The sequence below is a fragment of the Perognathus longimembris genome, chromosome 13 (genome assembly GCF_023159225.1).
Source record: "Perognathus longimembris pacificus isolate PPM17 chromosome 13, ASM2315922v1, whole genome shotgun sequence".
NCBI lineage: Eukaryota > Metazoa > Chordata > Mammalia > Rodentia > Heteromyidae > Perognathus > Perognathus longimembris.
Genome location: NC_063173.1, coordinates 34,193,578 through 34,204,373, shown reverse-complemented (window position 1 = coordinate 34,204,373; position 10,796 = coordinate 34,193,578). Strand labels below are relative to the sequence as shown.

The 10,796-nt window shown below is 41.2% G+C and overlaps 1 pseudogene; it reads right to left on the bottom strand.

Annotated features, from left to right (window-relative positions):
* Positions 1–6,547: 6,547 nt before the first annotated feature.
* Positions 6,548–7,000, bottom strand: LOC125362257 (annotated as a pseudogene).
* Positions 7,001–10,796: the final 3,796 nt, after the last annotated feature.

Sequence of the window (10,796 nt, the reverse complement as noted above, 5' to 3'; positions counted from 1 at the left end):
CTGCAATTGAGTTTACACAAAAATTCAGCATCATCCAAATCAGCAAGCAATTCAGTCTGAAGGCTAGGGATAATGGGCGGGGGGTACCTGTACATTATTTCAAAAGGAGTAAAGCCAAGCTGATAGGGAGAATTTCTTCCTCTAAACAGAGCAAAAGGAAGGAGTGACACTTAGTCTGCACGTCTCTAAGGCCAATTAAGTTAAGGTCTCTTTTAGAGTCCGATTCATTCTACCTGTCCTGAACTCTGGGGTCTATAAGCACAATGCAATTTCCAATCCGTCCCCAGTGCAGCGGCTATTCCCTGACTTATTTTTGAGACAAAGGCCGGTTCGTTGTCCAACCCAGTGGTGGATGGGGAGCCATACCTGGGTAGGATTTCTTCCAGGATCTTCTTAGCCACTACATTCGCGGTCTCATGCTTTGTTGGATAGGCTTCAACCCATCCTGAAAAGGTGTCTACAAAAACTAGCAAATATTTGTATCCAAATCTTCCAGGTTTAATTTCTGTGAAATCTACTTCTCAATACATGCCTGGCCTATCCCCATGGATGCGAGCTCCTTTAGTAACTGGTTGATTGGGGGCATTGGTGAGCTGACATGCCTTACAATTTTTAACAATATTTTCAATAAGTTGGTCTCCTTGTCTAATTTTCACTTTGGAGTGTCGGAGCAAGTCCTGCATTCTTCGGGTTCCCATGTGAGAAGCTCGGTGGATTCTCTTAAGGATCCCCTTACCCAGCCCTTGTGGCAAGATAAGTTTCTCTTCATAAGTTTTCCACCAGTCATTGTTTCCTTCTCTGTCCAGGGGTTTGTGGGCCATGGGAATTTTCTTTATCCACTCCAAGTCTTCTTTGGAATACTGGGGCACAAGAGGCAAAGCTTGTGGCTCTGGGTCTACTAGGGTCAATACTTCTCTGGGCTGAAGGGCTGCTCCCTTAGCTACCTGGTTGGCCAGATTATTCCCCCTAGTCACCGAATCAACTCCCTTTTGATAATCTGGACAGTGCATAATGGCAATCTTTGCTGGTTCCCATAGGGCCCGGATGAGGCTTAAAATCTTTTGCTTGTTTCTAATGGCCTTTTCCTTCGGCTGTCAGTAGCCCCCTCTCTTGGTATTCATGTCAAGTAGGCCTAAGGCAGGGGCTTCCAGAAGGCGATTGCCTCAAAGGCTTTTTGCATCTGCTCAGTCCAGTGAAATTCTGGGAGGTTTTTGGTGGCTTCATATAGAAGCTTGGCCATCTCAGTGAACCCAGGTATCCACAGCCGGCAAAAGCCTGCTGTTCCCAGGAACTCTGACTTGTCTGGCTGACTTAGGCACAGGGATTTTTAGCACAGTCTCTTTACTTGCATCCAACAGCCAATGCTTGCCCTCTTTTAATATGAAGCCCAGATAGGTGACTTCAGGTTTACAAATTTGTGCCTTTTAACATTCTAGTTTGTAAAAGCTTTTTCCTGACTGGCTGTGGAACTGATCTCTGATGATCTAAAAAAATTACCTTTGCAGGCCTTTAACAGATCTCAGTAAGGACACAATCTCAGGTCTACAAGCTTTCTTTCCTGAACAGATGTATCAGCTTAAAATTCTCACTGCCAGTCAGAGCTTTGAGTAGATGAGAGGATAGTTTAAAATCCCAAACCCCAGATTTGACAAACTTACCCTTACTAACCACTATCACAGATGACTGGCAAGTTCCTGACCAGTAAACAGACATGGGCATTGGAAAGGCATGCTTATGAACTATTCTTCTAGGACTTCCCATCTTTGGTTAACTTTTTGAAAGGCCAAACAGGAGTGACTCTAGGATCTGACACCATCTCTGCCATCTAAGCAGTGGCTTACTGCCTCTGGATGCTCTATCACTTTTGTCCCAGGAGGAGTGACTTTCCACTGGACTTGGACTCAGGGCCTGAGCACTGTTCCCCAGCTCTCCAGCTCAAGACTAGCACCCTACCACTTTGAGCTCCACACAACTTCATTCCCAGCACTCTGCTGGCTGATTAGAGACAAGTCTCTCACAGGGACCTTTCTCTGCCCGGGCTGGCTTCGAACTGCAGATTTCAGATCAGTGAGTCTTACAAGAGGCCACTTTACTCCAATTAAAGCAATAAGGTGGTCCACACAGAAGTAGTTTTAAGCATGCTCTTACCTGGAACTTATTAAGGGTCAGTATTAGATCTTGACAAACTTGTAGGAATTACCTGTGCTTCTCTGAGGGCCTGCTGGAAACTGTTACAAAAAAAAAAAAACCTACAAAGAAGCTGGAATGGCAATTAAACATTTTGGTAGCCATAATTCTCCTTTTCTCACTTTGCAATAATTATTTAGGACAATTTTACTTCCAAATTTCTTATCTAGAAATGTATTCTTGATTTCCAAAGCCTTTTTACTAACCCAACACTTTAGCTTTTATCTGCATTGGAAAAACTGAAGCTCACAGGCATTCTGAAACCAGGTGCCGCCCTTTGCCTATGGGCTGCTCATTTCAAAAGAGCCTCTTTTTTTTTTTTTTTTTTTTTTCAGTCCCAGTTACTGCATGGCATGAAGACCTTTGAATTTTTCCTTAATGCAAGAATTACAATTACAGAATTAGAAATACTTATCCATTCAGCTTTCCAATATATTAGTGAGAAACATTGGCCCATTTTGCCATTTCTTCCTACATACATAGAGTTAATGAGAGTTTACTTCTATCCCCATCAGTTTAATATATATCCTTTTTTAAAAAAATTTTATTATCAAACTGATGTACAGAGAGGTTACAGTTTCATACATTAGGCATTGGATACATTTCTTGTACTGTTTGTTACCTTGTCCCTCATGCCCCCCTCCTCCCCCCCTTTCCCTCCCCCCCAGGTGTTCAGTTCACTTACACCAAACAGTTTTGCAAGTATTGCTTTTGTAGTTATTTCTCCTTTTTTACCCTGTGTCTCTCAAATTTGGTATTCCCTTTGAATTTCCTACTTCCAATACCAGTAAACACGGTTTCCAATATACTCAGATAAGATTACAGAGATAGTGTAGGTACAACCATAGGAAGGTGATACAAGAACATCATCAATAATAGAAACTACACATACACATAGGACGTTGAAAGTAGTTACAACTGTGATATAACAATTGTTTCCATAACATGGAGTTCATTTCACTTAGCATCATCTTATGTGTTCATAAGGGTATAGCTATTGGGCCTTGTGATGCTCTGCTATGGCTTGCCTAAACCTGTACTAATTATTCCCAATAAGGGAGACCATAGAGTCCATGTTTCTTTGGGTCTGGCTCACTTCACTTAGTATAACTTTTTCCAAGTCCTTCCATTTCCTTACAAATGGAACAATGTCATTCTTTCTGATAGAGGCATAAAATTCCATTGTGTAATATATATCCTTTTAAACCCAAATTTTTGACACTTAGCTCTGACTTTTTTTAACTATAGTTCCTCTTTAATACAATGCAAGAATCCTTTAAAGCATTTGGTAATGCCCAAACTTGATGACCATTTGAATTTAAACTTAAACTCACTCAATTTTACTTCATACTAACAGTCTTGAACATGTTCACACTCATGCACACACACATACATATTCAAAAGATCTTAAAGCGCGCAGAATAAGCATCGGCTGTACATTTTAAGACAAAACCTTTAACATATGATTTTAGCATTCTTCAGCCTCATTTTCCAGGCCTTGATAGTCCTAGTAAAACATTTTTAATCTTAGTAAAACATCTTAGCACACCAAATAATTTTCTGCTTAAGAAGGCTGGGTGGGGGTCCCCCCAGAGTTCTTTCTTGTGGACACTCACACTGATTGTGGGCTGTCGCCTGTACGTCTCATGCACGTTTGACACAAAAGAGACTATCAGAACACAGATGACAGCGCTGCACGGTGGGGTCACTCCCCACTGCCTGCGGGTGGCTTGGGCTGGCCCCCTGTCTGCCCCTGTCAGCAGCGGCTGCAGGTCAGGACTCGGGGCCGACGCCTCCGTGCCCTGGGCTGCCGGCGCCAGGACTGGTTGGGACCCTCCAGAGCAGAGGGCACAGCTGAGACATTTTAAGAAGGGCTAAACCCAAGCTGGAGTGTCCCTGTCAACTAGTTCCCTCCAGGTGTCTATATAAGGAATCTGGTCTAGATAGCCTAAATGAGGGGCGTTGATTCAAAGCTCCCCTCAGGTGGCCAATTAGCCTCAAGGATGGGCCATTCTGACTTTCATAGGGTGATTTTCCTCCTTACCAGCCACACCTCGGTTCTGAGCTATCTCCTTGACCTCCCTCCAGTGAACTAGGTTCAAATCTAGGGGGCTAGATGGAGGTCCCCAAGATAGAACGTTACCCATAGCTCTGATCAGATGTTTAGCTCAAAAGGCTACAAAAACAAAACAAACAATACAACACACAGGTCTGAGAATAAGAAAAGAGTTGGCGATCTCTTAAGTTGGCTCACAAGCCTCCTCCTCCTGCTAAGCTGCAGGAGGAGACCTAAGTTGGCCCAACCTCCTGCAAGTGTGCAGGAGGAGTGGACCCAGTGGACTCAGTAGGGGTGGAGAAGCTAGGGCGTCCCCCAGTCTCCTACGGGATTGTCGAGTAAGCGCGTCCACTTTGACAACCCCTTCAAGGATCCCTTTAAGAAGCAAAAGCAAAACAGACAAACAGACAAATTACAGGACAAGACAAATAAACAAATGAACAGCGCTGTTTCCTTACCTTCGGAGTCTGGGGTCTCGGGGATCTCTGGGGCGATCCTGGACAAAACCCCAAATGTTGTACCAAGTCGCGAGACAACCACCAAGAAGGCCACCGAGACTCAGATGTTCCAAAATGCAAAAGCAAGGCAAGGCTTTATTCAAGCGAGCTGCAACTCGGGCCTCGTCCTACCCACCAACACAGCAGAGGTTAGGAGGGAGCCCCGAGTTGCGATTACACAGGGCTTATAAAGGCAAAAAACAAAGTTACAACAATCAGGTGTTCAAGCAAGCAAGATTAGGACACAGGTACAAATCTGATTGGCTCAGGGCTCGAGGCACTCTGGGGGTAGTCAGAGTTAAGCATTCCCAGTGGTTAGAGTTCTAGACCGACTGGGCCCTAATGGGCTTGTCCTGGGTTTGCTCACAGGGCCTGCTTATCTCAGGCTCGCGTGGTAAAGTGGGGTTTGCGTGGTAAAGTGGGGCCTGACTTCAAAGTCTGGCACTTCATTTTTGGCCTTCTTGGTGGTCGTCTCGCGACTTACAACAAGATATCCAGAATACATTATATAAATCCTTCAAAATAATGACATAGTATAAGAATAGTTTACTAGTCAGCTTTGATCACACACATACCTGACACAGGAAACCATTTTTTTACAGATACATTTTCTTACAAGGATAGTTTAATATACATCTTATAGCAAATTGTTACACAGATTCTTTTCCCCCTTCAAGCTCCACTTTGGTAATTTGCTATCACAGCACATCTATCACATCCAACAAATTAAGTTACCATCAGTGGCTTCTTCTCACTTTAAAATACTACCGAGATCCAGTCTTGGAGGGGTTTTAGTTAGGAGTTTTCTAGTCTTTCTTAAAATGAAAGAAGTCATATATTCAGGCTGGAAGAGGTAATTTATAAACAACTGTCCTTCAAAATAGAAGTTGGATCAAGTTAGTCACCATGTTTGGTAGATGAGCTTTTCACTCATCACTAGGGTTGGGCCAGCTGATAGTTCAAACCTGCTGTGCCAGGTCCTTACAGTACTAATAGTTCTTAAATTCCAAAAAGGAAACCCTGGAAATAAAAGCAAAGTATAAATATTAAGAAAATGAGAATATTTGCTACTGATTTGAGAGTATTTTTAAATTCAAGGTCTCCTAGACTGAAGCCAATAGAAGATAAGTACATGGTTGTGGCAGTTGTTGTATAAAATACTGAAAAACTGAAAGATATTAATCCCTTAGGCCAGTGAATATAACTTCCAAAATGCCAGAAGATACAGAATCTTAGACAGCATAGCCAGATAAACTCAATATTTAACATTCTTTTTTAGGCTGTGAGTTTGATGCAGCCTAAACAGAGCCACTTGTCCAGAGTAATTACCTACTATGCAGCCAAGATAACATCACAAAACACTGACCATTTACCTAAGGAGGCAAGACCCGCCAGGGCCTCTGGTATTCACTCGGTCCTTTGATTGTTACTGAAAAGTGTATCCATTTCACAAAACTTGTTTGGTATCTTACTTTTTTAGGTAACATGAACTGAAATTAAAAAAAAAATCCACAAACAAGCAGTATTCTGTAGTCAAATTCCTGAGCTTGGCTCCAATTATTCAATACTCTTTAAAAGAATTCTTTAATCAAGCCCTTGTCCAATAAGACTTTCATTTAGAGACTACATGATGTCCTATTTCTCCTCTTTTACTGCTCATTTTCTCCTTTTCACCTCAGTGTAACAAATGGTTGCACAATTTTACCAAAATGCTGTAGCAGTAGTTGGAAATACTTTATTTTGCATTATCAGAAGTGTTCAATCACAGGTCACATTTGTGTCTAACTAGGAGATAGCCAAATAACCTCTACTGCAGTGATTTTGCAAATTCAGTATAGTCAAAGTATCCATCATTATTTTTGTTATCATTTCTCAATACACCATCTATTATGTTGATTAGTTCATCTTCACTCATTGGTGGTGCCTGCTCACTCTCCTCCTCCTTATGGGCATATGTGATGGCTGTGGAGAGCTTTAAGCCATCAAGCAAATTATTGCCATCATAATCGTGCAGTTTGAAATAATGAAGCTGCAGTTCTGTGGGGACATCTCTGCTTCTGGTTTGTTGATGACACCTTCTAGATGCTCCATGATAATCTCTTGGTCATGCACTGTGTTCTTATCCAGGCCCATGCTACTGGGATAGGGGGCACCGGCCCCAAGCTCCTGAGCCCTGGTACATGGAGCATAAAAGGCCCAGAGCAGGCCACACAGGAAAGGGGCTCTGAGAAGCTGCAGTGATCTCATGGTCACTGGTACCCTCACGACCCCATCCACTTACACAAAGCACTTTGGCTTGAGCCTAACCAGCCCCCCGTCCCCAGGACGTTCTCTCTCTCTCTGCTTTAACTTTTTAGCCTATACATATTGTTGAATTGTAATCAGTGTATAACTTGGGAGTTTTGGGAGAGTGGCAAGGGAAGTGGCTTCTACCCATATTTGCTGATCGTGTTAGGGGCTAGCAATAGTAAAGCAGCCCAGCAACCTTTGCCCTTCCAGGAGGGAACAGTCTTATCTCCTCCCCTCCCCCGGCCCATGAGTAAGGCTTAGCAATTTGACTCACATCAGCTTGCTTTGTGAGGGGACCCTGAAAACACATGTTTACCAAACACCAGATATGTGCGCCACTTTGAACCAAAATGATAGGTCAGTTAGAACAGTTACTATGTGGCAGGTTGTAACTCTGTTGGCCACCTGTGTGTGGCCAGGCATGGCTATGTGGTTTTTTCCTTTTTAAACTCCTGCTTGAGTGGCCTCGGTGTTACAGTGCTGGTTCCTGAGTTTGCCCTGTATCCCTGACCAGTCAGCTTTTGGGCTTGCAGTAAAGCTTGAATGCTCCCTACTCTGTTCTTGTGGTGGATTTAGCTTCTTTTCCTTCCTGGACCTCGTGTCAATCTGGGGAGAGGCCTTGCACCCAACGAGGATCACTGGATTCCCCTCGGAATCCCCCAACAATCATAAATAAGAAGTATTACTCATCTGAGTGGTAGTATTGGGCTTGTCTGTTGTCAGAGGGATGTAGCTTTGATCAGGGTGAAAAATGAATTTATTTCAATTTAGCATTGTAGTATCTAGGCCACCCAGGACTTGAACCCATGACAATAAGGTCACCAGCACTCAATCAATCAGGCTAGGAGTCTTTATTTAGCTGTGAACAGCGTCTGCTCTTCACCATTGGGATGGTGAAGAATGGCCCTGAGCTAGATTTTTAAAGGTAGAAGCTATCCACTCTACAGCAGGTGGTCAAGTAGCACAGACACAGGTAGTCAACACAGGGGGTCAAAGTAAGTCACAACTGGTTAAGCAAACCATTTACAGAAGCAGAATTTCTTGGTCAGGCTTACCTAATATTAACTTCATTTTTAACAATTGTTACTAAGTTCCTCTAATATTAACTAAGCAAGTATGAGTGGGCTAAAACAAGTGGAGCAACCTGACAGTCACCATGGAATCTAACTTCTACTATGATTATTTCTATAATCTATTACTACGATCATTTTTACCATCCATTACTATGGTTGCTACCTAGATGCAGAGAGGAACAAGGGCTACACATATTTTTAAATGCCAAACTTTGAGGAAATAGTCTCATGGATGGGTAGGGGTGCAGCTTTCTAGCATGGAGTCACCAAAATGGAGTTATAGAAGCTAATAGTAAATGCCAAGACAATGAAATTTTACAAGCCCTATTGTTTCTAGGAGCTTGGGGGGGGGGAGCAGAGGTGGTGCTACACTTTTCCTTGGTTCACACAGGATTAGTAATTGTGGTCCTGGGCTACCTTCTACTAAACAAATGATGTCAGATGCTGTGCTGTTGTGAGCTCTAGTTTGGTCATATTTCTCTCTGTCTCTCTGTGTCTTTGTCTCTCTCCATTTCCCTTTTTCCTTTCTTCTTTCCTTCTTCCTTCCTTCTTTGTTCCTTTGTTCTGCGTTCTTTCATTCGTTCATTTGTTCCTTCTGTCCTCCCTTCCTTCCTTCCTCTCTGCCTCTCTTTCTTTTTCTTTCTCTCTTCTTTTTTTTGCAGTCCAAGATATTGAACATAAGGCCTTGAACTTCCTAGGTTAAGTAATTGGCCACTTTACCCTGCATTTAGTTTGTTTTTAGCTAGTCTTTATTTTTTCTTATTTATTGTCAAAGTTATGTATAGAGAGGTTCCAGTTTCATATGTTAGGCCTTGGGTACATTTCTTGTACTATTTGTTACCTCCTCCCTCATTCCCTCCTCTCCCCTCCCCGTTTCTTTCTCCCCCCCATGAGTTGTTCAGTTGTTTACACCAAATAGTTTTGCAAGTATTGCTTTTGTAGTTGTTTGTCTTTTTATCCTTTCTCTCGCTTTTGATATTCCCTTTCACTTCCCTAGTTGTAATACCAGTATATACAGTATCCAGTGTACTCAGATGAGAAACAGTGATAGTATGGGTACAACCACAGGAAGGGATACAAGAGGATCATCAACAATAGAAGCTAGGGTTTCACTTCCAGCTAGTCTTATACTAAAGTTTTCTGGACTGGCCTTGGACCACTATCTTCTTTACCTCTACTTCTTGAGTAGCTAGGATTACAGACATACAGCACCATACCTACTCCATTTTTTAATCTCATGTTTTTTTTCCTGTTTTTATAGTTCAATTTAGAACTTATATCATCTTGTCTAGACACTAGGTAACTATATTTCAATACTGAATAGCCACACTTCTCAGTGATTATTGAAGGGATACTTTTGTGTCATTTTGTCAAACTTCTAGTGTTCAGCATCACCGTTTATCCTACGTTTATTTCAACATGTAATTTATTGGTGATAATACCTTCAATATAAGGGATTTTCAGATTTCTTATGGATTCTGTAAGAAAATTGTTAGTGAAATAAAGATACTATTAAAATTAAACTTAGCACTGAAATAAATGGAAGATGTTAAAATTCAGCTTCTGTAAAAAGAAAAAGTTGGAGAAAAAAGTGTACCATAAGAGACTAGTTTAAGATGAGATGATGCTAAGTGAAATGAATTCCAAATTATGGAAATAAGTGGTTTACCATTGTCATTGATTTTAATGTGAAATTATGCTATTTTCTTTTGTCTTTTTTTCCCAGGGTTTTACCCCTGATGTCACTATTACTGATTTCATTACTCTGGGTATTGTATATATGTTTATTTGAACTAGGGAAGGGAAGGAGACCATCAAAATGGAGAGACAAAAGGTAAAAGGAGAACCAATGCAACAGTAATACTTACTAAACTATATGCCGTAATCCAACTGTACAGCTCATGGGAGGAGAGGGAAATGGGGAGGGAGGAAGAAGGGAGAAAAATGAAGGAGGAGATAACAAGTTTGATAAGAAATATACTCACTGCATTAAATATGAAACTGTAACCCTCTGTACTTCACTTTAAGAATAAAGACAAAAAATATTTTACAAAATAGAATACAAAAAAATATTCCTTATATTCTCCTCAGTAAAATATCTCTGGTTATAATTTAGGCTGTTAGAAAATAGTATATTTGACACAGTTTCCATTATTGCTAAAGCCTAAGGCTGAAGGATAAAGCAAGGTAATTTCACCCACAGAATATTCAAATTTTGTATTATTATGATGTACCATGAATAATTTCCTACAGCTTTTGATTTTAAGTATGGGGAAGGAATATCTGTAAGACTGGACAAGATACATTCTCTTTTGTGGGTGTATCTTTAGGGAGAGCTTTTTTTTGTGTCTTGAGCATTTTCTTTTTCTTTTTTAATCAATTATTTATTTAATTATTTTCTTATTTATTGTCAAAGTGATGTACAGAGAGGTTACAGTTTCATATGTTAGGCCTTGGGTACATTTCTTGTACTGTTTGTTACCTCCTCCCTCATTCCCCCTCCTCCCTACCCCTTTTCCTCTCTCCCCATGAGTTGTTCAGTTGGTTTACACCAAATGGATTTGCAAGTACTGCTTTTGTAGTCATTTGTCTTTTTATCCTTTGTCTCTTGCTTTTGATATTCCCTTTCACTTCCCCAGTTCTAATACCAGTAATAATACAGTTTCCAATGTACTCAGATAAAATACAATGATA